Source organism: Caloenas nicobarica, chromosome Z, assembly GCF_036013445.1.
Source record: "Caloenas nicobarica isolate bCalNic1 chromosome Z, bCalNic1.hap1, whole genome shotgun sequence".
NCBI lineage: Eukaryota > Metazoa > Chordata > Aves > Columbiformes > Columbidae > Caloenas > Caloenas nicobarica.
Genome location: NC_088284.1, coordinates 67,845,091 through 67,868,561, shown reverse-complemented (window position 1 = coordinate 67,868,561; position 23,471 = coordinate 67,845,091).

Below are 23,471 nucleotides of genomic sequence, written 5' to 3'. Positions count from 1 at the left end.
TTTTGAATACATTAAGAAAGCATCATCCACTCTAAAGATTTAAAGCTGAGCCAGATGACACATCTGGCTGTGGTGTATATGAGCCACTGTGGTACTGGCGGGAAAAGCAGAAATTGAAGCATCAGGGGATAAAACCTGAAGCTAGTTTCCCAGAGATATCTCTTGCACCTCTGACCTAGGGAAGATGTCATCATTTAAGTGATATGAATACTGCGCATGGATATGAGTAAATATGTGATGTAGTTGCTCTGCTATCATTTGTTATAAATACCATGGCAGATAAATGCCAGAGTGAGGTAAGGACCTTGAACACAATGGAACAAAATTGAAGTAGCACACTGAAATGCTACGTGATTTCTCTTCTTTAACACATGCACACGTATAGTAGCTCCTTCTGCATTTGGAATTCAATGTAGATGAGTCAGCATGTCCAGTATCAGTAATTACAGCTTTAAATGCACAGCTATTATGCATTCATCTTGTGTAGCTTGGGATCAGTCTATTCTACCAGGAATAAAGAGGTCCTAAGCAGATGCTAAGGGTTTGTAACCATTCTTGAGCGGCGAGTAGGCGCAGCCACCTGCGCAGCCTTGGGTCACGCAGCCGGAGCGCAGCCCCAGCACTCTGCTCCCTGGGAAGAGATCAGGCCCCTGCAGAAGAGACGTTCACCTCAACACAGCGGTGTTGTGGATGACGTCCTCCCAGCCCGCCGTCTTCTTCAGCAGGAAATCTTCGCACATTTGTTGTCCCAGCTTCCCTTCCACATTCATTCATCTGCACTAATTTACAGCCTTCCTTACTGTCCTGTTCTGCAGGCCTCACGGAGGTTTTGATGAGGACAGCCCTTCAGGACCCCTCACAGCTCTTGTCTCTTGCCGCTCACCCACCCTGGGCCCCCACGGTGCCCCAAACACCCTCCTGTGCCCAGAGTGCCTGCAAACAGGATCACAGAATCATGGAATGGTCGGAGTTGGGATCGGAAGGGATCTCTGGAGATCACCTAGTCCAACCCACCTGCTAAAGCAGGTCCTCCAGAGCAGGTCACACACACACAGGAAGGTGTCCAGGCGGGTCTTGAATGTCTCCAGAGAAGGAGACTCCACAACCTCCCTGGGCAGCCTGGTCCAGGCTCTGGCACCCTCACAGTAAAGAAGTTTCTCCTCATATTCAGATGGAACCTCCTGTGCTTCAGTCTGTGCCTGCTGCCCCTCATCCTGTTGGCGGGCACCACTGAAAAGGGTCTGGTCCCATCTCTTGACATCTTGAGTTATTTATAAACATCGATGAGATCACCTCGCAGCTTTTCATCTCCAGGCTGAACAGACCCAGCTCCCTCAGCCTTTCCTCACAAGAAAGATGCTCCAGACATCTTTGCAGCCCGCCGCTGGGCTCCCTCCAGCAAACGCGGGGCACAAGGCGGCAAACGAGGAGCGGCAGCAAGGGCCAGGGGGACGGGGCCCGCGGGTGGGAAGGTGGAAACCCGCGCAGGGCGAGCGCCGGGGCACTCCCTGCGCCTCGGCCCCGGGGGCGGGAGAGCGGGAGGAGCCGGCCCGGGGGCGGGGCCTGGGCCGCCGCGCCGCCTCACGCCGCCCCGCCTCGGGCCGCCACACACCGGCGCTGGAGGTGAGCGGGTGGCCGTGCTGCCGCCCGGGCGGGGCGGCGGCGGCAGCGCGGGGCTCCGCTTCGGTGTCGGGCGGCTCGGCGGGGCGCCGGAGGCGGGAGGGAGGCCTCCCGTGGCGGGGGGACGCCTCGCTGGAGGCCCTCGCAGCTGGCGGCGGGCACGTCCGTGCGTGCGGTGCCGGGTTTTTCTTACCTTGTTCCCCCCCCCACCCCCGCCCCGGTGGGTAGGGCGGTCTCGCCGCGTGGGGGCTTCGGCGTGTGCCGTCGGGGTTTCCTCCGGTTTTATTTTGGCGGCTGTTCGGTTTTCCCCGCGGCGGGGGGAGCTCTGCGGGGGCGGCGGGCTGGGCGCGGCGGGCGGGGGTCGCCCCGAGCTGGGCTGGGGCAGGGGCTGAGCTGGGCCGGGCGCGGCTGGTGCCGGTCCCCGCTGGGGAGCCCCGTCTGCACCCGAGGCCGTGCCGGCCGCTGCCCGAAGGGCTGACAGAAAACGCTTCTCCTTTCTGGGCTGTTTGTGTTTGTTTGGGGGCGGATTTTTCCTGCGAACTTCCACGGACTTTCAAGTCTCTTAATCGTGGGGTTGTAGCTTTTTAAGTAAAAAAAAAAAAACAAAACCAAACAACAGCAACAACGGGAAAAAAAAAAAAAAAAAAGAACAGAAAAACCCCCAAACCAGCAGCGTGTGAGGGAGCTGCGAGGGGTACGTCCCTGCGAGCCTTAGGCACAGGCTGTTCCAGGCTCGGTCGGGCAGCTCAGGCGAGCGCAGCCCATGCGGGGTCCGCGCTGCCCCCGGGGCCGGGCCGCTTCTGCCCGAGATGCGGGTTTTGCTGCACAGCAGGAAACTCTTTGAATAGTAAAACTTAACCTCTCGGTACCATAAAGCGGCTTTCCTAAAGTAAGAATGTTTCAAAGCACTTCTTCGGCTATCAGAGGTTATTTTAATTTTATTTTTTTCCCCCCTTCCTTTTCTTTTTCATGCTGCTGCTTGAAAATGGAGCTATGGTGTGCACTGTTGCTTTAGGAAAACTTTGTGCGGATGTTATGTTAGGTCTCCCAAAGGAAATGTAAATATACTTGTTTCATGTTGATTCTAAAAGGATATTGCTTAAGGTGAAGGAACGGTGGGTTTTTTCCTTCTGTTTTGTTAGAGAATTATGTATTTATGTAAATGTTATGAGCTAACATTTGGATAACATGGTGTGGAGGAGGTCTGGGATCAAAATTAAAACCACAGAAACTCTTCTTAAAATGAACCTAACATAAGGCGCGAGAAGCATTGGCAGTTCAGGAGTTAGCGAATGTATGTTGTAGCACTCACTGTGTTTTCTGTGTCTCAACATAAATTTATAGGATGTTTATCCCATGGTTTATTATGGTAGAGATGCTTTTGTAATAAAATTCATTAAATGGTCTCTCAAAATTCTTTGATCTTCAAAGCAGGGAATACACAGTCTGATGAATGCCTAATGTAGTTGTTGCTCTGACTCTTCCAGAACCTAAAAACCATAAATAATTCTTAATTTGTCACATGTCTTCCTCCACCCGGATACTTTCTCCTATCCTTAATGTACTTTTTTTTGCCTTATAGCCATCTCATAATTGATTCATGAAAAACAAAATTGAAGACAAATCACAGAATGGTTAGGGTTGGAAGGCTGAAGACAAATATTTAAATCTATTTTGTTTTTAAAGATCAGTTTCTGGTAATTAACATGTGAAGCTAAACATAAAATGCAATTGTAAAAATGTTCTTCTTCACTCGTTTTATTTTACTGTATTTAATCTCTTTCCTAGATTCTCCCCCTCCCCCAGTTAGATAAAACAGGGAGTGGAAAATAATTTTCTAAGTTTAGGAATTGATCCTTAAACCTTAAACCATTAAAAACGGCAGGAGGTTTCTTTCACTGAGTTCAGTTGGTGCTAGCTTGGAGCTGCTTATAAACTTTAGTTATGTATTTGGGTCTTCTTGATATCAGGAGAATTGAAACACATGCCTGAAAATAACCATATGCTTACGTGGTTTGCTGTAGTAGTGTGTGTTTGTGGGATGGTGTTTCTTGTCTAGCCTGTAGGTAGGTGAGGGATGATTTTTTTTTTTCTTTTTGACAACAGCGGAACGGGCTAGGAGCTATAAAAAATATTTTCTTTGTGGCTCGCATAATGTGGTACATGTAGCATTGAAAATATACTTGCTGGTTCCTGCAGCTCCATGTGTACGGTGTCTACTCAGTGTGTTTGTGGTCTGTGTAACCAAGGCACGGTAAGTGTGCTGGCCTTCTTGGCTGCTTTGGGGTAGAAACTGGCAACAGTCTTTTGTTAGGACCTGGGCAGCTGTTTGTAAGGTGCTGCTCCCCCTTCTCCCCTCAGCTCCCATTTGGTTTTAAGAAGAGATAAGAGCTGGCACAGATTCTGTGCAGTTTCCAGCACCCTGCAGGGTACAGTGCTAACAGTTGCTGAGTGCCTGCCTAAGCATTTATCTTACACAATGATTGCAGAGTATATGCTTGTTGGTATTGCAGTGTGGTTACTTTGGTTACTGCTAGTAATTATATGGTGCTATAGTTGAAATTTATATACTGTGGGAGCTAAAAAGCAAACTTTACTAGTCAGGTGAAATAAAATGTGCACTTAGAAGCATACAGATGAGCAGTTTGGTATATGTTGTAGTGTTCAAAACCCCATATTGCTTAGAACTGAATAGCAAACTCTGCACAAGTTAAATGCAATGAAATGCTTTTCTAAATTGAGTCTTATTGACAGTGCTAGGCAGGACTGGGAATAGAGTCTTCATGCTTTCCCTACCATCCAGTGTTAGGTACAGCTTGGACAATTTTTCGTCTTCTAGGTGTCATTTGTATTTGCATCCATTTTGTACTGCACCTGCTTATTGTGGACCAACACCACTGATATTCTGAACTTTATTTTCCCTAAATAGATCAGGCATCTCATTTGTCATCGCAGATTCCTGCTGTGATTATGAGGTCACACCTCTTATTCTTCACATTTATACAGTCCAGAAAGTTTTTTCCCCTTCCATGTGAGGAAGAACCTTCAAGTCCTTCCTCAGAGAGCTGGAAATCCCATCTTTTACCTTCCCTCTTTATTCTCCAGCTGTGAACTAGAAAACCATATCAGCCTGTTGCAAGGTACAATATCTACCATTTTGCTGTTCCTCCTTGCTGTAAACCTAGCTGGTTTATTTGTGATCATCAAAGTAAGGGGGAATTTGTAGGTGTTACAAGTGCCTTGTGTATTTTCACCATTGTTTATATGTGCTTCTGTTTTGTATTTTAAAACATAAGATTTTCAAAAACTAATAGTAAGCTAGCATTAGTTTCTTCAGTACATCATGGTTGTGATCTGCATCATAGTCAAAAAGTAAGTTACTTGTAAAATTGTGTGGTGCTGTGTACAGGCATAGTCATAAGATGCTTCTATGACTAGAAAAGTCATAGAAAAAGCCTGCCTTGGTGCCCTTTAACTAGAGCTAGTTTATGATCAGAGTTATGTTAAGTATAATGGACACAAATACAAAGATGATTTGATTATACCAATACTTAAAAAAACTTAATACCATTCAATAGTAGAAACACTGCTGTAATTTACAAATGCAGTTATTAAATCTTGTTCACCACTCCAGAAACATAGCTGTGCCAGTTGAACTGAAGGAAACGGCTAGCATTTAAGCTTATAGCTTGATGAGCAGTGCAGTTTAATGGGATGTTGCCTTCAGCACCAAAGCTGACTTCAAAATACTGCAACTGTTATTACAGTTTGCAACTTTTTTGACTGGTGGCAAACTGTTGGTGAGGGTTTGTGATAATATTGGATCACTGAACTGATCCAGGTTAAAAATAACTTTGCAAGAACAAAAGAAGTTGGTGTGGAGGGCAGCTGTTTTTCAGCTGACTGTTTAAATGGTGCAATTTGCTGGTACAACCATTTGTGGGGGTGTGTAAATGGCAGTGGAGAGGTGGAAGAGAAGTGGAATTAATAGAGAGAGACCTGTTAGTTTTGTCTTAAGAAAATAGTATGTGAGATTTCTGTCAGCGTTCCTGTAAGCTAGTTAAGAGAGAGAAACTTGCTTGGTTGCAACAGCTGTTGCCCCGACCATGTCCCTAGTCTGCATCATAGTCCAAATCTCACTTTGTTTGCCCATCAGGGCTGCTTTTGTTGGCATGAGCTTTAGCATTGCAGACCTGTGTCTGCAAAGGGAGTGAATGAGCTGGATTCTCCTTGGGCTATTTTGTTCCCAGAACTTCCCATCCATCTCTATTTGGGAAAGTAATTTTCTTTTTTTCTCCTGCAGAGTTTGTTTTCACAAGAAGTTCTTGGCCTGGGTACCTGTGTAAGTCATTTAAATGCCAGAGAATACATCTGTGTAGCTAACTGATAGCTTAATTGTAGCTGGGGTGTGCCTGTCCCTCTCCTGGTCTCAGTGCAACTAGTCCAGGCAGCAGCAGCTGGAGGAGCAGGGAGGTACCAAGGGTGGCAAGCTGATGGGAGCCCCAGGTCTGTGCTGGGCTCGTAGCCTGTGCTGGCCTTTGTCCTGTGTTACTTTGCTGCTCTTGCTGACTGCTCTGTGTAGAAAGGTGTCCCAGTGCTGGAACGGCGCTCCCATTTGGTTACGTAAACTCTTGTGAAGTCTCCTGCCACTGGACATAAGACCATGAGACCTGGAAGAGTTTCCTCTTGGATTCATTACAAGCTGTTGCTTCTTCCCCAAATCTAAGGTTGATTTTTCCCTGCCCCACCCCCCCCCGCCCAGTTCATGGAGAGGGTTAACTGCGTCTTAAACTGTGGTTTGCTTGTTACTAGTGATTTTTGAAGCAACAGTAGGGTCACAGGCTGTGTGTCAAATGGTCTTTTTTTTTTTTTTTCCTCTTAAGCTTACTAAAGGTTTCTGTGGATCTCTGAGTGATTTGGAGGACAGTTTGTTGGCTTACAAAATTTGGGAAAAGGGTTTTCTTTGTTTGCTTTTTTTTTTTTCCCCAGCAAACTCAGTTGTTGGTAAAACATCCTAAGCACTCAAGACCCAGAGAAACAGGGAGCAGCCAGGTTTCTATTTGGGTCATGTCAAAATCCATTACAGTTGCCACTGTTGCCTATCTCTGATCAGAAGATTAATGAATTTTTTTTTTTTGGGTCAAGATGGCAGTCCTCATGGTTACATATCTTCCCTAACCCAAGCTGTGAAGGTGTAGTATTATGAAAAAGGAGCTTAGAAATTCATGGGCTTCTTTTTATGACTGTATATTAAAATCTTCAGAGTATGATTGACCTAAATGGAAAGATTCCAGGAATCCCTGGATACTGCTAAGGTAACTTTCTGCCTTGAGATGTTCTGCAGTTGTTCTTGGTTTTAATGTGTCATGAGTCAAGGCTTTTTGCCTGAGAGTAATGCAATGCTTGTATGAGACCATGCCCTGGTTGACAGTGTGGCAGTTGCACTACGTGGCTTGTTGGTGTCTCCTCCTCAGGAGGAAGGTGTGCTTGTGCAGTGGTGTGTGGTTGTCTTGTTTGCCCGTCATTGATAACAGTAGCTCAATGACTTTTTTTAATCTCAGGAAAAGAAACAAAACCATCTTGGCTAAGAACACTGAACTTTATTTTAAGTGGTGCTGAGTTAAGTTTTTCAGATGACTTTATTACTTGGTTGCTTCAGCGTCAGGTCTTACGTTCAGAACCCCAGTGAGGAATTTGTCAGGTGTGTCAAGGACCTTTGTCTTTAGTGTGCACTTCTCTTGTTCTAATGTCTTACAAGTTTCAGAGGGCTTGTGTACAGATTTGTTTGAATATACACATTTTTGTATTCATAAGTCTAAAAAAATACTACTAAGGCAATAAATAGCCCTGTTCAGCCTTTTTTCTCCAGTATGTCTGCTGGCCATATTACAAAAGGCCATCTGAGGATGGGAGGGTGAAAATTTACCTTCTTGGCTAATGGAGAGGTTGGCATGCACTATAGTCTTTTGGCTTATGAGTCACGGTAAAAATTACTGCACCTTTACCCTCTTCATACCACAAAGTGTAATCAGCAGATCTACACCTGCAGGCGCTGATTAGGATCTTTTCACCACTTTTCTTTATGATATGTTTTATGCGAGTCTGTTCAGAGAGCAGATGGGGTGTTCCTGGTTTGTGCAATGTGGAGATTGCCCCTACCCAGCCCGCCCAGCTCCTGGTCACCAGGCTGCAGAGAGATAAAGTGATATTTCTGTGGCTCTGAGCAGTCTTGTGTAAGATACCTCAGAGCTCTGTATAAATAGTCTGGAAACAAAAAGGCATATGTGGCTTACCTTGCATGGAAGAGTACACCCTTAAGTCAAATTTGAGTACCCAGGTACTGTGAAAAGTGGTGTCTTCATTTTGAGTGATGTGGAAGTCAATATGGATAATTGTATAAGGTATAGTGCAATGCATGAAGACACAGGCACATACAGAAGCCTTTGAGGGACTGTCACTTTAGCCCTTTATTCCTTACTCAACCTTGAACACACTTTGAGGAAAAAAAAAAAACCAAACTTTTCACATTCAGAGTGGTAGTGGAAGATCCTGGGAGGGAAGAGATAAGTCCCAAGTTCGGTCACTTTGTTCAGCACAGAAACAAAGGAAGTATTATGAAGTGCTTTTTGGCTAGGAAACAGAAAACCTTTTCATGGGAGTCCACAGCTTCTGGTTTTGTTTTTAATACAAACATGATGATGTAACAAGTCATCTCATTAAGGAATGATACTTGAACATTTCATGTTGTTTGGTTTTGTTTACGTTGTAAACCCTTTGCCAGCTATTCACAGATCACTATAGTAGGACATTAAAGTATTGCAAATGGAAATAACATTATTATAACATTATTAATAGAAATCTGAATTGGAACCTTACTTTGCTTTGAGGCTTTACACTAGGAATAGTTTGAAACTACGGGGAATGTGGATGGGTAAGGACCGTAAGTCTTTCATTATCACATATGCTTTGGTTATGCTTCTGCTGAAATGTATGGTGATGATCCTGTCAGAGATGTGGTGCTACTACTTTATTCTTCAGTCATGTGAATATGGTCATTCTAAGCATATGCAGAAACAGAGATGACGTAGTCAAAGAGGCAGTTCGGCATCTGATTTCTCAGCAGAAAACCAGACATGGAATATTATTTCTTGGTGTGCAAATAATGTAATTCAAGTGTGAGATATTAGAAGTACCTACAATCAAAACACAAATATCTGTGTAATTTTAAGACATCTTTTAAAATTCTATTGTAACTAGATGAAACAATGAATTTCAGAAAAGTTTTACTGATACTGATTGTGAGAAGGAAGAGCTTCAGACCTCTTCAATAAAATAGTCCAAAGTAATTCAGAAGGACTTCTTAGATTGCGGTGCGTATGGCAGATTGCTTCTGTATCATTTATGTAGGAACACTTGCTAACATGTTCACTGTTAAATTAACAGTTTATTTGGGTTTTAAAATCTAATTTTTCAGAGCTGAGACTAAAAGAATGAGTAGCTTCTAACTATAAATATTTACGTTAAAATGGTTCATGTTCTACTTCACATCTGAAATGTATTCTTAAGGATATTTTATTCAGTCTTAGGCTTCAGTGTTTGAAAAAAGTGACTTCAACAGTAGGAGAGGTGTCCTATTTGTTAGCCCTCAAAACTTTTAATTAAGTCTTTAAGTATTATAAACCATCATCTTTGCTCAGCCCTGAGGTCTCTCTCTGGAATTATGTAGAACATGGTCAACTAATTTGGACCATGTCTGTGAACAAAAATTTTATCTGCACATGTTAAATAGCAGATTTGGTGTACTGTGGTGTTCTCATGCAAAATAGCTAAGAACATACCAGTGTCTAGCTATACTGCATATTTTGTAAGGCCGTCCCATGCCTTTGTTTAAAGTTTACATGATTGCTTCTCTTTCTCAAGGTTACTATTGTGCTAGAGAACGTACCAGTTTTTGTTGTGTGTTGTTGTATTCCTCAGTGTGACTTTTGTCATATGCTTTGCATACAGTTACATTGGAGTCTGAAGTGTTACTGCAGACAGCCAGACCCTATCTAGGACTGTCTGTCTTATTTGACTAGCTGTTTTCAGCAGAGTAGCAAAACTGGAGGTTTTGAGCAGCAAATCATTACTTTGAGGTCACCTGCAGCCTATACAGCCTGCAATGAAGGCAGTGTTTCCCTTGTTTATGTCTCCTTATCTCAGCACACTGCATTATTATTATATGAGCACAGGCCTTCCTGTTGTGCTGTAATTAGCCAAGAGTGAGCACATAAAGCTTCAGTGTAAAAGAAGCAGCACATTTTGATTCTGAGTTACTGGTTCTCAAACTTGGGATTATTGCCTTCTGTTAGCAGCTGAACTGATCAATTAAATTCCTCTTTCTAATAACAATCCAGTAAGTCATTAAACTAATTATTCCATTGCTAATTAGTACTCATTTTTTTCTTTTTCTGTATAGGTTTGGTTGTAAAGGGGTGTCTAACATGCACTTGTCTCACAGCTTTAGAAGATACAGTGCTTACTGTGGGAAGGCTGATTATGTTGTAAGATGAATGTACTTTGCAACACCAAGAAAGGAAATTGTTATCACTGTGTTTCAGCAATGTTCATAACAGTATTTTCTTAGCATATGAATAGTTAGAAATGTTATGTAGACAGAAAAAAACGAACCCTAGTCTATTTTGCCTATGGAGGATATAGTTTCTAGAATTAGCTGGATTTCTTTGGAGTCTGAACTCCATCGTATTAAAGCCCAAGCAGAGCATGCCTTGCATGTTACTGACCTCTGAGTTTATTTTGATGAGTCTTTTCAATGTTTGAACATACCCAGCTTCTTTCTGCTTCATGTGCTTTGTGTCACAGACGTGATGGGAACTCTACAGGGTGGAAGATGCATCTGAAGACCGACACGTCAAACTGATTGTCAGAGAGCAGTGCCCTCTTTACCTTAGTTTCTCCAGAGGAAAAGTTGTGTAAGGATCCCTACAGTAATTGTGTACTGCAGAACTCATCTTTGAACCTGCTCAAGAAAGATCACTGTAGTTTCAAGTGCATTTGATCAGACTGTGACTTCAGTGCAGTCCCAAAGTAGTTGTGCATCATAGGAGTATCCTACCTCCTATTTGTGGTCCTTGAATTTATTTACCTGTGATGTAAGAATGATAGTTTTTCAACAGCTGTTTGACCTTATGTGGAGGTCAATCGTTAACTAGTGAGCAGCCATGAACATCTGCACAATTACTGAGTGCAGTTACCTTTAGCACTTGCCTTGACTCCTCCCAGTGTGCGCATACACATTGCAGAGACTACCTGTCATTCAGAATTGCCCTTTGCATCTCACCACTTTAGTCATCGTTCCAAGTTTGGTATGAAGTGATGATCTGTGACTACAGAATGTTGAAACCTAATCAAGACCCTTTCATGTGTTTCAGCTGTTCACACTCCTTTTGTTAGTTTGCTGCATAGGCTTCTCATCCGCAGCCTCTCCCTCTGACACATGCGGGAGCTGAAGTGGTGAGATCTGAGTCTGGGTATTCTTTGGGTGAGGAAGGGAAGCCCCTGCTAGGGGGAGGTGTGTGCCATGATGTAAAGATTGAAACAGGACTTCTACCTGGCCATAGCTTTTCCATACTTAGCCACACTTCTTTTATGTGGGCAAAGGTGGCTCTGGATCTCACTCAGTCGTCCCAGTGGCAGCCTCACCAGTGCCCTCAATCAGCCTTGTGGCATGACGGTCTGGGCAGATGTGCCTCAGGACACAGCTGGCAGAGGGGAGACATCAGTGCAGTGTTGATGCAGATGACTGATAGCGTGAGGGGTATACGTAACGTATTATCATAAAGAACTGATGCACATACAGAATCTCTGGCTGGTTTGTGTCTGTGTTTAACTTATAAATGAACTATGAAAGTCACCTGTGAAGGATGACCTGATTTCTTTGATTGTGATATGATATTATACAACAAAATGTAGCTTTGCATGTTTCATTCTTCTTGCATCAGGTTGTGTTTGGAAAAAAAAATGGCTAATGAACAGACATTTTTGTTAAATTAAGGCATGTAGTGAGAATTGTAGTAATTAAAAAAATCTGTATTAATTGTGTATTGGAAGCTAAGGCACTTAACTTCATTATTTTAAATAATAACATGTACTGCCAGGTCATAATCTAATTTTGATTGTACATTTGCCTTTCAAAAGGGAGATACTGCGGACTGATGTTTTGTTTTGTTTTTTTCCCCGCCCTGAGGCAGGCTACCAAAACACTGGAGTGGTTTATTCCAGAAGTGTACCCCATAGCAATTATGATAAAATTTATTTAAAACTTTTTCCATGTATGGCATTATAGCAGCCCTTACTTGAGCTGAATCTTACCTGTTTATGACTGCATTCCTGTGCCAGGCTGCCTTTGTGATCAGAGAGGCATTGGAAGTCAGTGGGAGACAGTTGTGTCAAGTAGTTCGTAGCCCTTTGCAAAACTCAGGGAGATTTCCCATTGATTGAGAGGGGCTTAAGGAAGAGCTTGAATCTAAAATCGTAATGTTTGGTTTATTTTAGTCTGAAATTATCTGGTCTGTTCAGATGTTGTTTGTACAGGTATTATAGAACTTCGAGTTGAATTTAGGCAGCTAACAAATGTGATCTGAAATTAATTCAGTCTTCTAATTTATTTGTTCATCCAAACTTGATTTCTTCAATGTCCAGTCTTTTTTTGGTGTATCTTTTCAATGTCCAGTATACGTCTGATTTAATCTGCAATATCAGGATAGCATCATAGCTATAGCAAATGTGAAAAATATGAAGCACACAAGAACATTATCTGTTTGGAATAGTTAAACTGGAGGTTAAAATGCCAGTGGCAATTTCAGCTTCTTTCAGCTGAAGCTACATGTTTCATAGCAGACTGTGGTAGGAAGTAATTTATAAATTGTTTGGTGCCTTTTTTTTTTCCTTTGGTCACAGCCTGTCATTAGTAGAAGAATTTCACTTTGCTTTGCTATACCTGCAAATGATAAAGTGCATGATGCACTTGTGTGGCTCATAAAACTTGAGTTAAAAACAGAAGATGCCTTAGGATATTTGTATTGGCTGCTATTGAGCAATGTCTTGATTTTTACATAGATCCTCAAAGCAGAAGAATTTATCTTAACTTTAGGTCTAATTACAGGGATGGTTAGTTTCAGGATTTTAACTTGTTTGTTGAATTGTAAACGTTTTTCTCAGTGTTTGCAAAACCGTAGTATTGTGTTAAGCACCACAAATTAAATGAAAACTGCAAGGAATATATGTGTTTTTATGAAGTAGTTTGAGGAGGTAAGTAAGTAGGCATAGTGAAAAATGGCACTTAATTGTTCCATTTGCAATAATCTCTACGGATATTAGTGAAGAACCTCTGACTGGAATTTAGTAACTGCTTAGGTTAAAACTTTGTTACAGTAACAACTGCATTAAATATTTTGATGTTTGCTTGCGATGTTGGTTTAGTATTGTTTAATAGTATTTAGTATTGTTGGTTTATATTGGTTTTATCCAGAATACATTTGAAATATTGGGGACTTACATTAAGAGGCTTTTCAGCTCAGGCTGAAAAGGTTGGGAGCAAACAATTTTTGACTCTGGTGTTTTTGTGGTGCTTCTGCTAATTGAAACAAGAAGCAGCTGTTGATACAGGGAGGTGGAAGGTGGAAGTCTTTCTGTAGGAACTCAGAAATATTAAGTATAAACATAAATTCTGCAAATTTGTTGCTTTAACCCGTCAACTGTAAGTGGTATTTATAAAGTGCTTTGCAAACTCTGAGAAATACTAGAAAGTATATGTTTACAAAGCGAGAATGGTAGTATGGCAATAATATACTTGAGGGTGGGATTTGCACAAAGTGCCCTCAAACTTGGAAGGAGGAGAAGTAAAATTATTAGTGGTTTTCTTATAACTTCTATGAGCTTTGCTGGATACTGTGTCTTTGCCGTAGATTTAAAGTTGCAAACATGAATTTTATACAGCACACGTGATGCAACTTTGCATTTCATGGAAGAATTAAAGGTAGCTGGTATGTGGAAATGAGTAGTTCAGCAAGCTGCAGCTGGTTCTTGTAACCTTGGTTTTGGTTGTATAGATTTGTTGTATAAGGCACTGAAGGTAAGAATGTTTTCATGAAGATCAGCATACAAGGCCTAGGCTAAGTAAGTTTTTTACTTGTAGTTAAAAACTTGCACTTAGATTGTGACATTCAACTTGATACTCTGCCCAACAAGCTGTCACTTAAAACCTGGGATGTGAAGAGAAAACCAGGGCTTGCCTCATGAGAGCTGTTGAGTCCCTGCAGTTTCTTCTGGCAGAAGTGAGGGGTGCAAAGGCTCAGCCCTTTACGTGAGAGGCTCTTAAGGACTAAACCAAAAGTTATAAGAGCTGTACCTTTAAGGGCTAAATGGAAAAAGAAGAAATGCAGTGTACTATGTATAGGAAAGGGGTGGCTGCTGTCCCTGTTGTGTTTCCTGTGGTTTGTCACCATCTCACAGTAGAGCCGTGTGCTCTGCCTGGTACCTGCCTGTATGCATGGCAAGCAAACACAGGCTGTCAACCTGCTTATGCTGTGGGTCTCTAAGAACCTCTAGCAGCTCCCAGACTTGGATTTGACACTGTGAAGCACCTATGTTATTTAACGGACCTTGGCATTATATTTCATGCCATATATTCTGTTAGATGACTTTATGCCTATATATTCTACTCTGTCACACATGTTCTGTTGAAGTGTGGCATTATATCAGTGTAACTGACAATCAGGCCTGGCATTCACTGAGTGATTAGCAAAGCCAGCAGTGATGTTGGGAAGTTATAAGGTCATTCTTGTTCCTTCCATCTGTTCATTTACATTCTCTTCAAGAGAATAGGGACCTCTGCGGCAAAAGCAAACATTTTGGTGAACTAAACCCTCAGACAGTGAACTATCATTTCAGATGTGTGCAATGGATATTAAATGAAGAGAGAGAAAAATAATACAATTTGTTCCAGTTTAAACTTTTTTTTTTGTGCTGATAGAAGATAACAAAAGTGGATGACAACAGTAGCAAAAGGCAATTTGCAAGGATTATTACTCTAAGTAGCGTGGGAATGGTATGTGTGAGATCATGTTATCTCCACTGTGTTGCATTCTGCTGAGTTAGAAGCAAAACTGATTAATAAGGTAGTCTTTAAAAATCTATGTACACGGGCAAACTATATCCGCAGATATCTGGGTTTCACTGGAAAGAGAAATTCCCATTTGTGCTCAGCCAGGATTGAATTGATTTGGATGTGGTCCATAAAATGTGGTTGGCACTACAGCCCCAGTACCTTGTATTGACAAGGATTTTTTTTGGTGCAGCAATATGGCCTAAGAATGCCAATAATCAACAGCAAGTTCAGCTAAATACAAAGTAATTTATCTGTTTAGTTGGCGTGATAAAGATACAGAGACTTGAAAGCCAGGAGTCACTCAGATCTAATACTGTGTTGCAGTGGCACACAGTAATATTGTAAATGATTTTGAATACAGTGTAAAACTAAGTTAAAAACAATTTGTTTTTATGAAAAGTCATAAACTAGTATTGGAGGTGCAACCTGTTATTCACTGATTCATAATTCACATTATGCAGTGATTTTAATAAATATCATGAAATATTCATTTTTATATTCTTTGTGTTTCAGCTACTGTAAGAACATATCTTCTCATATGTAAGAAATGCCTTCGTTGTGTAGTAAAAAATGTTAGCTTTCTAACATTTTAGATACTATTTTTCAGTAAAAGTCTATGTTTTTTAGTATCAAAGAGTTATACAGGAACAAATTACTTTTCTATTTCACAGTTCTGATGGTATGTTCTTTTGAGGATATTTTCCAGTTTGTCACAGCATGTTAGGAACCAATTGTATTTTATAACCCTTTATCTCTCTGTATGTATATGTACAACATACATATGTATAATATCTTCATAATATAAAAAAGTCTAAAATGCAATATATATTGTAGACAGTATATATAACATATATATAAAAATTGGATATGTATGTATAAAAACTTCTGAGGGGTCTTTCTGGACTCAGGTAGATTTTACACATTGTGTATTTCCTTTCAGCCTAATATGCCTACCTATGACTTAAATACGTGCTTTTACAGAGATTAAAAGTATATGCTATTTTCCTGTGTTTTCAAAAGTCTGCTCTAAATAGGAATGTTCTTAAAATCAAGTTTGTTTCTAGTAAATGGAAGTGATGACAGTAAGTTTGTGAATGATTACAGAATCGTTTTTTTCTGTCTTGAATTATGGAGAGGAAAAAGGGCTGTAAAAGAGGTGATTTCTAGTCATATTTTCTTTGAAAACGCAGGAATGATTAAACAGGCCTTTTCCCCCCCGCCCCCCCAGTCTTATTTTGACCTTGTAAGAATATGAACACATCTTCCATGATTTTATAGTTCTGAACACAGAAACTTTGCAAGTTGCCTGGACTATAGGTGTCTGTACTGTCACCCACATGGGCGATACTGTCTCTTGCTACCTGTCCCAATGCTAGAAGGAAATGTAGATGTCTTATAAGGAGCACAGGGCCTCCTTGAAGTTGTAACTCAACAGCTTTTTGTAAAGCGCCAGCAAATTGAAATTCTTAGGTACTTCTTGTGCAACTCAGACACTGGAATTGAAAAATACTCTTCCGAGTCACACTGTTGAAGCGTTAATAGAGCTTTGCTGTGCAGGCATGAAACAATAAGCACTCCCTTTTCAGATGTTCTTAGCTATCAAGCAAAGCTGCCAAAGCTGTACCCCAGGTGCTTGCAAACACTGATGTTTAAACCTTGAGTTCCTTGGCCAGAATAGTTTATGCTAGTGGAAAAAAGAATTAAGATAGAAAGTGTTTCCCAGGTCTCTTGCCAGCTAATTGTGAGAAAGTGTCGTGTACCCATTTTTAACATTTGAAAGTGTGCAGAATTATGCTTCCTTTAGTCAATGGCCAGGAGAACAGCTAGAAAACCAAACCTGGAGCAGCTTGTTTTCTGCTGATGTTTGGTGAAAATTTTTCACAAGAGAAAGAGGAAGGCTAAAGCTTGTCAAGGTGTTAGGTTTGGTCTGATTTTTGGATGGTGAAAATGTGTAAGGCACTTATGTCGTGCATCAAATCCAGCTTGCTTTACAATCCACAGTTTTTCTGAAGTGGTATGCTTGTAGTTCATGAGTTGAAGTACGGATACATGGAGGAGTGGGTGTGGGGATGTTTATAGGTTCTTCTTGCCCCTTTCTGCCCTTCCAGGTGATATGCTTGCTAGCTGGTCTGCAGATTGTTTTGCCAGTAAGTTGGAGAAGGCTGACAGTTTCTTGTTTTCATCTACCTGTGAAGTTAGACAATATGTCAGTATAATGGAAAACTGAAGCAAACTATAAGGATGGGGAGAACAATGACCTAGAATAACAAGCTGGTTTATTTTCAGTGAAGTCTGCTTTCATCTCAGTTCTCTTCAACCATCCCCCTCATCTTCCAATCCCCAATGCAGATAGACTACAAACAGATACTTGTCTGGTAATGTGTAAGATTCTGGCAGCGAGTGGTGACCAACAAAATCATGAAAAAGAAGGACTTTTCTTCTTTCATGGTGTTTCAGGAAGCATGTTCAACTCCTGAAATCATTGGATTGAGTGCAGATATACCTTCAAAATACACTGTTTTCATACAGGATTGTAAGAAACTGAGCTGCTTTTGTCAGTTTAAATATGCCTCCCAAGTCCTTATTGCTGACCTCTTTTGTAAAAAATGATACAGATTAGTCCTGTTTGGACCTACAGCATATTGCAGATGCAGCCTTCAGGGCCTTATATTTTTTCAACTATTGAAAACCACATTTTGGAACTCCAGGACTTTGAGTCCATGCTACAAGCAGATTAAAAAACTACTATTTCAACAACAACAAATTTAAAAAGTGTTTTCATGTGAGAGAGCTCTGTTTTTCTTTCTAAAGGTGTTTCCTTAAATACTGTTCATCAGAGATGAAGTGTCTGTTGTAGGATTGTGCACTGTTGATAACTCATACAGATGATTTGACAAGAAAATGTTCTAGCAGTGGAACATCTTAGAGGGGAGAGAGAGGATCACATTGAGGATGGTGGATGAAAAGAGCTTCCATTTCTAGTCTGTTGCAGAACCACACATTTTTTTTTTTCTCTGGCTCTTCTGCACTGTAGCAGGATGCATACATAAGTCACCTGCCTGCTTTTTATCTAGAAAGGTGATCTTCTGGAGTGATGGACCTACCTCTCCCATCTTGTCTTTTTTCTTCATGTTTTCCTTAGTCTCTTGAGATTTTCATAATATGCTTGTTTGGGATGATATTTACAGAGATCTCTGTAGCCTGGGTCCTCTGTTAGATGTGAAATACATTGGACTTTCATCATCTATGCCCTAAATTGAGGGAGAAGAGGGACACTATATGTGAAAATAAATGCTAGTTTCATTTATGTATATGCAAATAGGTAATAGTAGTAGCTTTTACAAAGAATAACGAGGTCTGAATTTTGTCAGACTAGAAGACAGTATTGATATTACTTTATTGTGTTCTTAGTAACTGATGAAACAAAACTGAGATGTGCATTTACTAACAAAGTGATATATTACAGAAAGAAAAGTAACAGAAGCCTGTGGAAAGTTTGCAACTCCACACTTGACATCTTTCTCTATTTTTAATGGGCATCTTGATGAAATTAAAATATTCTGCTCTTATTCTAGGAGACCTGTAATTAGCTACTACATTGTATCCAAAGAGTGCTTTTTGTTGTAATTATGTTAGTGCCCCTCTCCTTTTACCCCTTTTGTGAATGTAAATGTTTTTTTTGGTGCCATAGATTTGCTGTAACCATCCCTTCTTCCTGACTGGAACAAAATTTTCAGGTCAATATTTTTATTACAGCTCATTCCAAGTTCTAAATTAATCTTAAATTAATCTAAACTAGTCTTAAAATCACACTTTTAAGGGTGACAACCTGTTCCCCAGGATATGCAGTTACTTTGATATAACCGTGTTCAAATGAAATCAGATTGAATATACATGTTTAGCAAAAAGTGTTCTGAAATACAATCTAAGTGGTTTCATCTCCCTGGAGAGTACAGGGACATAGCAGCATCTCCTAAAATTTTAGTTCCTTATGTCCCATCAAATAAGTGTTAGAAATAAGAGCATCAGTTGAACAGTGAATCAGTCTTCAACTACCTGCCTCACTTTTTTTTTTGATTGATTTTTAAGTTCATACTGTTAGAAAATTCCTTGAAATGGGAAATCAAATTGCACCCTGTATATACCACGAGAGTTTTCCACTTAGAAAAAACCAATGCATTAACATGTGTTAGGTCTTTTATGGACCATTACCACTTAATATAAATAGACAAATAAAACCTTTTCTGCAGCATTCACCTCAGACTCTGTAACTTGAAAGGTAGGGTGCTGCTTTCATCTCCGACGTAAGTGGAAACCCATCTGAGTGTCTCATTTTAAGAACAGATGGGCAGTAGTGGATATCTGAAAAATCAGAATAAGAGGGGAAAACTGGTAAGGCAGTTGTTCTTAATCTTACCCACAGAGTTAACAAATACACATACAGTAGGGGAAAAAAAAGGTTTCTGATATTATTTTTGATGCCATGCAATATTATACAAATATTTGCAAGAGTCTGAAAGAGTGAAACCATAATTCTGAAAAGTCTCAGTGCAGAACAGGACAGTTGGCCTCTGTGAATTCAATGATTCTGGGTTGTTCAAAATGCGCTTGAATTTTGGCAGTCCAATTTCTTGCAAAGCGAAATCAATACAGGCAGTAGTAACTATAATGACACTTCTAAATACAGCCGATCATTGCAGAAATGTGGCTTGTATATAATTTCCATTTTTTGAAGGTAAGGAATAAGGAAAGTGACAGGAGTGTCACAACATGCTTCTACAAAGGAAATAAGGATGTCAGAGATTCTGTATTTCCATGATTAGTCTCATCTTTTTGTCCTGTGGGCTCTGGGTTCTTGGCTATCTAGCTAAAACACGAGCTCTTTTCCTGTAAGAGATGGACCTGTTTCTCATCCGAAGATGCAGTTACTGATGGCGTAGTGAGAATTTCTCATTAAAGGGAAGTTTCATGTGTAACTCTGTCTATATGCACAACTATTAAAAGGATTCAAGTAGTTTCCCTTTTAGACCACTCTGAACTGTAGAATTTCATGAGTGAGTTGTTTCCTATTCATAGTTTCCTTAGGATTAGTTTTGCATTTTCTGTTCTATGTGGCTACTTCTGCAGCTATTGCAGTAAAGGTGGGGGGTTTGTTCAGTACATAGGGACTTCCACTTTATTTTCTTTTTAACATGTCCTGGTTCTGCCAACGGCTAAGCATCGGAGTAGTTTTACTAAGGTCATGGGGATGCAAGAAGTAAGGAAGACACATTTCTTCAGAAACATCATTGATTCTCTTATTTTTGAGCCACTTCTTGTGATGCTTAAATTTGTTCCTAATTATTTTATAAATGCTGTATAGAAAAACACCTCAAGGGAGTGGATATGGACTGTTTGTCATTCACTTAGTCAGCCTTGGCATTATCATTGCATTTTTGCAAATATTACAGGCCCATTTAAATAATGATGAGTGATGCCAAGTGATAGGAGCAAACTATATTGGGAAAAGTGTGCAGTGACAGAGTGTAAGAATGTAGTGGTGAAGCTTGCTTATACAGGATCGCACATACTGCAGCATACAGTCAAAATGATGTTGTTTTAATGAGCTGCAAAGGCAGTTCTCGGACTCATATCTGGAATTTAACATTGATTAAATGGTGTGTTCTGCAAAAAGCCTGCTCTGAATATATTTATTAACTATCTTCATTTTCAAAAATTGTAACATTTCATTTCACACAGAATGTTGGGAGTGGGGAAGAAAATCATGCTGTATTTTTTCCCTTATTATCAAATATGTGTTTTCCTGGTAGGAATTATATAACAATGAGCTGCAAAATAGGAAAAACCAATGTATTTCAAGTTACCATGAGAATATTTTGTAGTTTAGTGGGTCAGTTTGGAGATTAAGCTAGAATTTGTCTAGCAAGAGTGTGGATCAGTTGAAATGATGACAGAGTCCAGATGTTGAATAGGAAATAGAACTCTGAAAAATCACCTTTCAAGAATTCCACTGAGCATGTGAAGGAACAAACCTGAAGAATGACATGTTTGTGGCTAGGTATTATGTCACTGTGTCCAGGATGAGGCATGGTGAGAAAAATTCAGGCTTCTGCGAGGTGTCTCCTGTGGGAGGAGGAGCAGAGGCCTCCATCACTGCATGCTGAGTGTGGAGCTTTGTGTTTGGGCCTTGCAACAGGCGGCATGTGACTGAGGCCTGTGCAAAAACACGAGAGATGGGCTCCTTCTCTGGTTATGAACTGCTGTACTAAAATTCACACAAATGTTATTTATTGAAATTGTGGCCGTGAGGTGTAAAGGCAGTTAGATCACAATACTGATATCCTGTATTTCTCTCTCAGGGCCCATAGTTCCAACTTGTATATGAATTAGAAGAAGAAAAACACTATGCATGCAACCTTTACTTTCTCTCTTTAATCTGTGATCTATTTTGCATGGTGTGATGACAGAGGAAAAGAAAGGCTGCATGAGGCCTACATGTCTGTGGTACAAGCTCTCGGTTATCAAAAAATGTGTTGCAGGAGCAACTTCGCTCATTTGAGCCTGTCTGGTTCATTGTGACTGTGCTTCTCATCCCTGTGAGGCTAATTTTTGCCTCTGGTAACAGGTAGAAAAGGATCTGAAACACGTGTCTTTGTTCAGTTTGGAAGAACAGTGTAACGCAGAACTTTTGCAAAATAAGTACAGGTTCGCATCTTGCTCCTTTGTCTCCTTCCTTTAGCCCGAAGGTTCCTTTTGTAACCATAGAATTATCCCACACAGAGAGAGTGCAAGCAAAAACTCTTTTCTACAAGCAAATGTTACTTTCTCGTAAGGAACATTGTCCACCTAGACTTCCAATTTGGGCTGTTTTGTGTGGTGAAACACCATTTGGAGGGCCATCACAAATATGGACAGTAATGCAACCTTAGTTGCTTGGCAAGGTTTTAAAATATGCTTTACCAGCATCTCTTACTAAAGAGCAGTACACTTGAAATAACCATGCAGGAGGATGTTTCCCAATATTGGCAGGATGTACTGCAAAAAATACAAGTAGTGTTTTAGTATCTTGCTGAATTCCTCAGGTGGTTGGTTTTTTTTCTTTTGTAAAGGTTTCATCTGGTTATTAAGCCATAGAACTGAAGTGTTATCTCCTTTTGCTCTGATTTTGTGGTACCAGAATTCTTTCTACAGTTGCTTTTGTTTTAGCCAAAATCATGCATACAAGTAGTAGCTTAGATTGATCCATGTCCAAATATTATTGTGCTTGATGTGTTCCTCACAGAAATGCATCAAACTATTAAGTGGCTAAAAGAAAAAAATATATGGTGGTTGGTGTCAATATTTTTCTTAAAGAAATTACAGCAGAAAAGGATTTAAGGTGGTTGTCTTCAAGCCAGTGGTACTCAGCAGTCTACTGAAAGATTAGGAGACTTGATAGTAGACGAGTGAGGAGTTAATAAAGACTCCAGACTTCTTGAGAGAGGTGAGCAGGACTCTGATATTTTTTTTTTTTTCCCCTCTGTTTTGGCTGTCTACAACTGCAACTATTTTTCATAACAGTGCTGTGCTTAGTGTAAACTAAAAATCCTAATAAACTAAAAATAAACTAAACATAAACTATAATGTAAACTAAAAATCCCGTTCAAGAGTTTGGGATCAAAATGTTATGCACTGGTATGCATGGTTAAGAGTAATAAGAATCACATCTCACACAGATAGATCAGCTGCAGGTTGGTACAAAGTAGTAGAGGAAGACATGAAAGAAGTGTGTGTATATGTGTGTGTGTATATATAATTTTTCACTAAATGTGAATGCTAAATTTCTGTCTGTAGTTTGTGGTACACCTAATAATAAGTCATGGTAAATATCTGAAAGTGATGAAACCAAGGCTGGACAATCCTTTCTTTTCACAATAACTTGGTATAAGCGAATGTGATTTACTGTAGCAAGCTGCTCAGGTCTGCTGAGCCCATAACAGACTTCTGCATGAGCCAGTTCTGGTTTGTTTGCACAGCCCCCCCTCAGTGTCTTTTGCAGACAGGTCTCTTCAAGCTTTTCTGCGGTGCAGGAGCAAATTACAATGCCTGCCTCTGCATCTAAGCTCTTTGGGTTTGGCTGATTGGTTTATTTTGGTCTGTCTCCTTGATCTTGACCATGGATTGGTGCCATCTTGTAAGACAGTAGTTACCTCATAGCAGGCAAACAGGGCAGGACTGAATATCTCAAGCCCTTTCTGTGAGATAAATGTATATATCTATGCTTCACAGTGAACTGACCCTTCTGTATGTTGGGCCAAAAAGTACCTGTATTGTCCTGGATATAAAAATCAAGTTTGTTTTCTTGCTCTTTTCCCTACAACATAACTTTATTCTATTAGCTGTTTATTGACTTTTTAAATTAATTTTGTCCCTCCCTGTGTATCCTTTTGACTATTCAAAGTTAATGGCACTGAATCCCTGTTTTTAATAGGCCAAAGCAGAAAGCCTTTCCTATCCATGTATTTCCTGTTAATATATATTTCCCTTCCACTTTGGCTCCCTTGCTCTTCATCCACTGTTGCTTCCCATTCCTCCTTTCTTCACAGTTCAACAGTGCACAGTCTCTTACTGAGTCTCTCCATTCCCTTCTTGCACATTTTTCTCTTTTTTTTCCTTTGTTCCCCATCCCAAATTGCTCACTGTG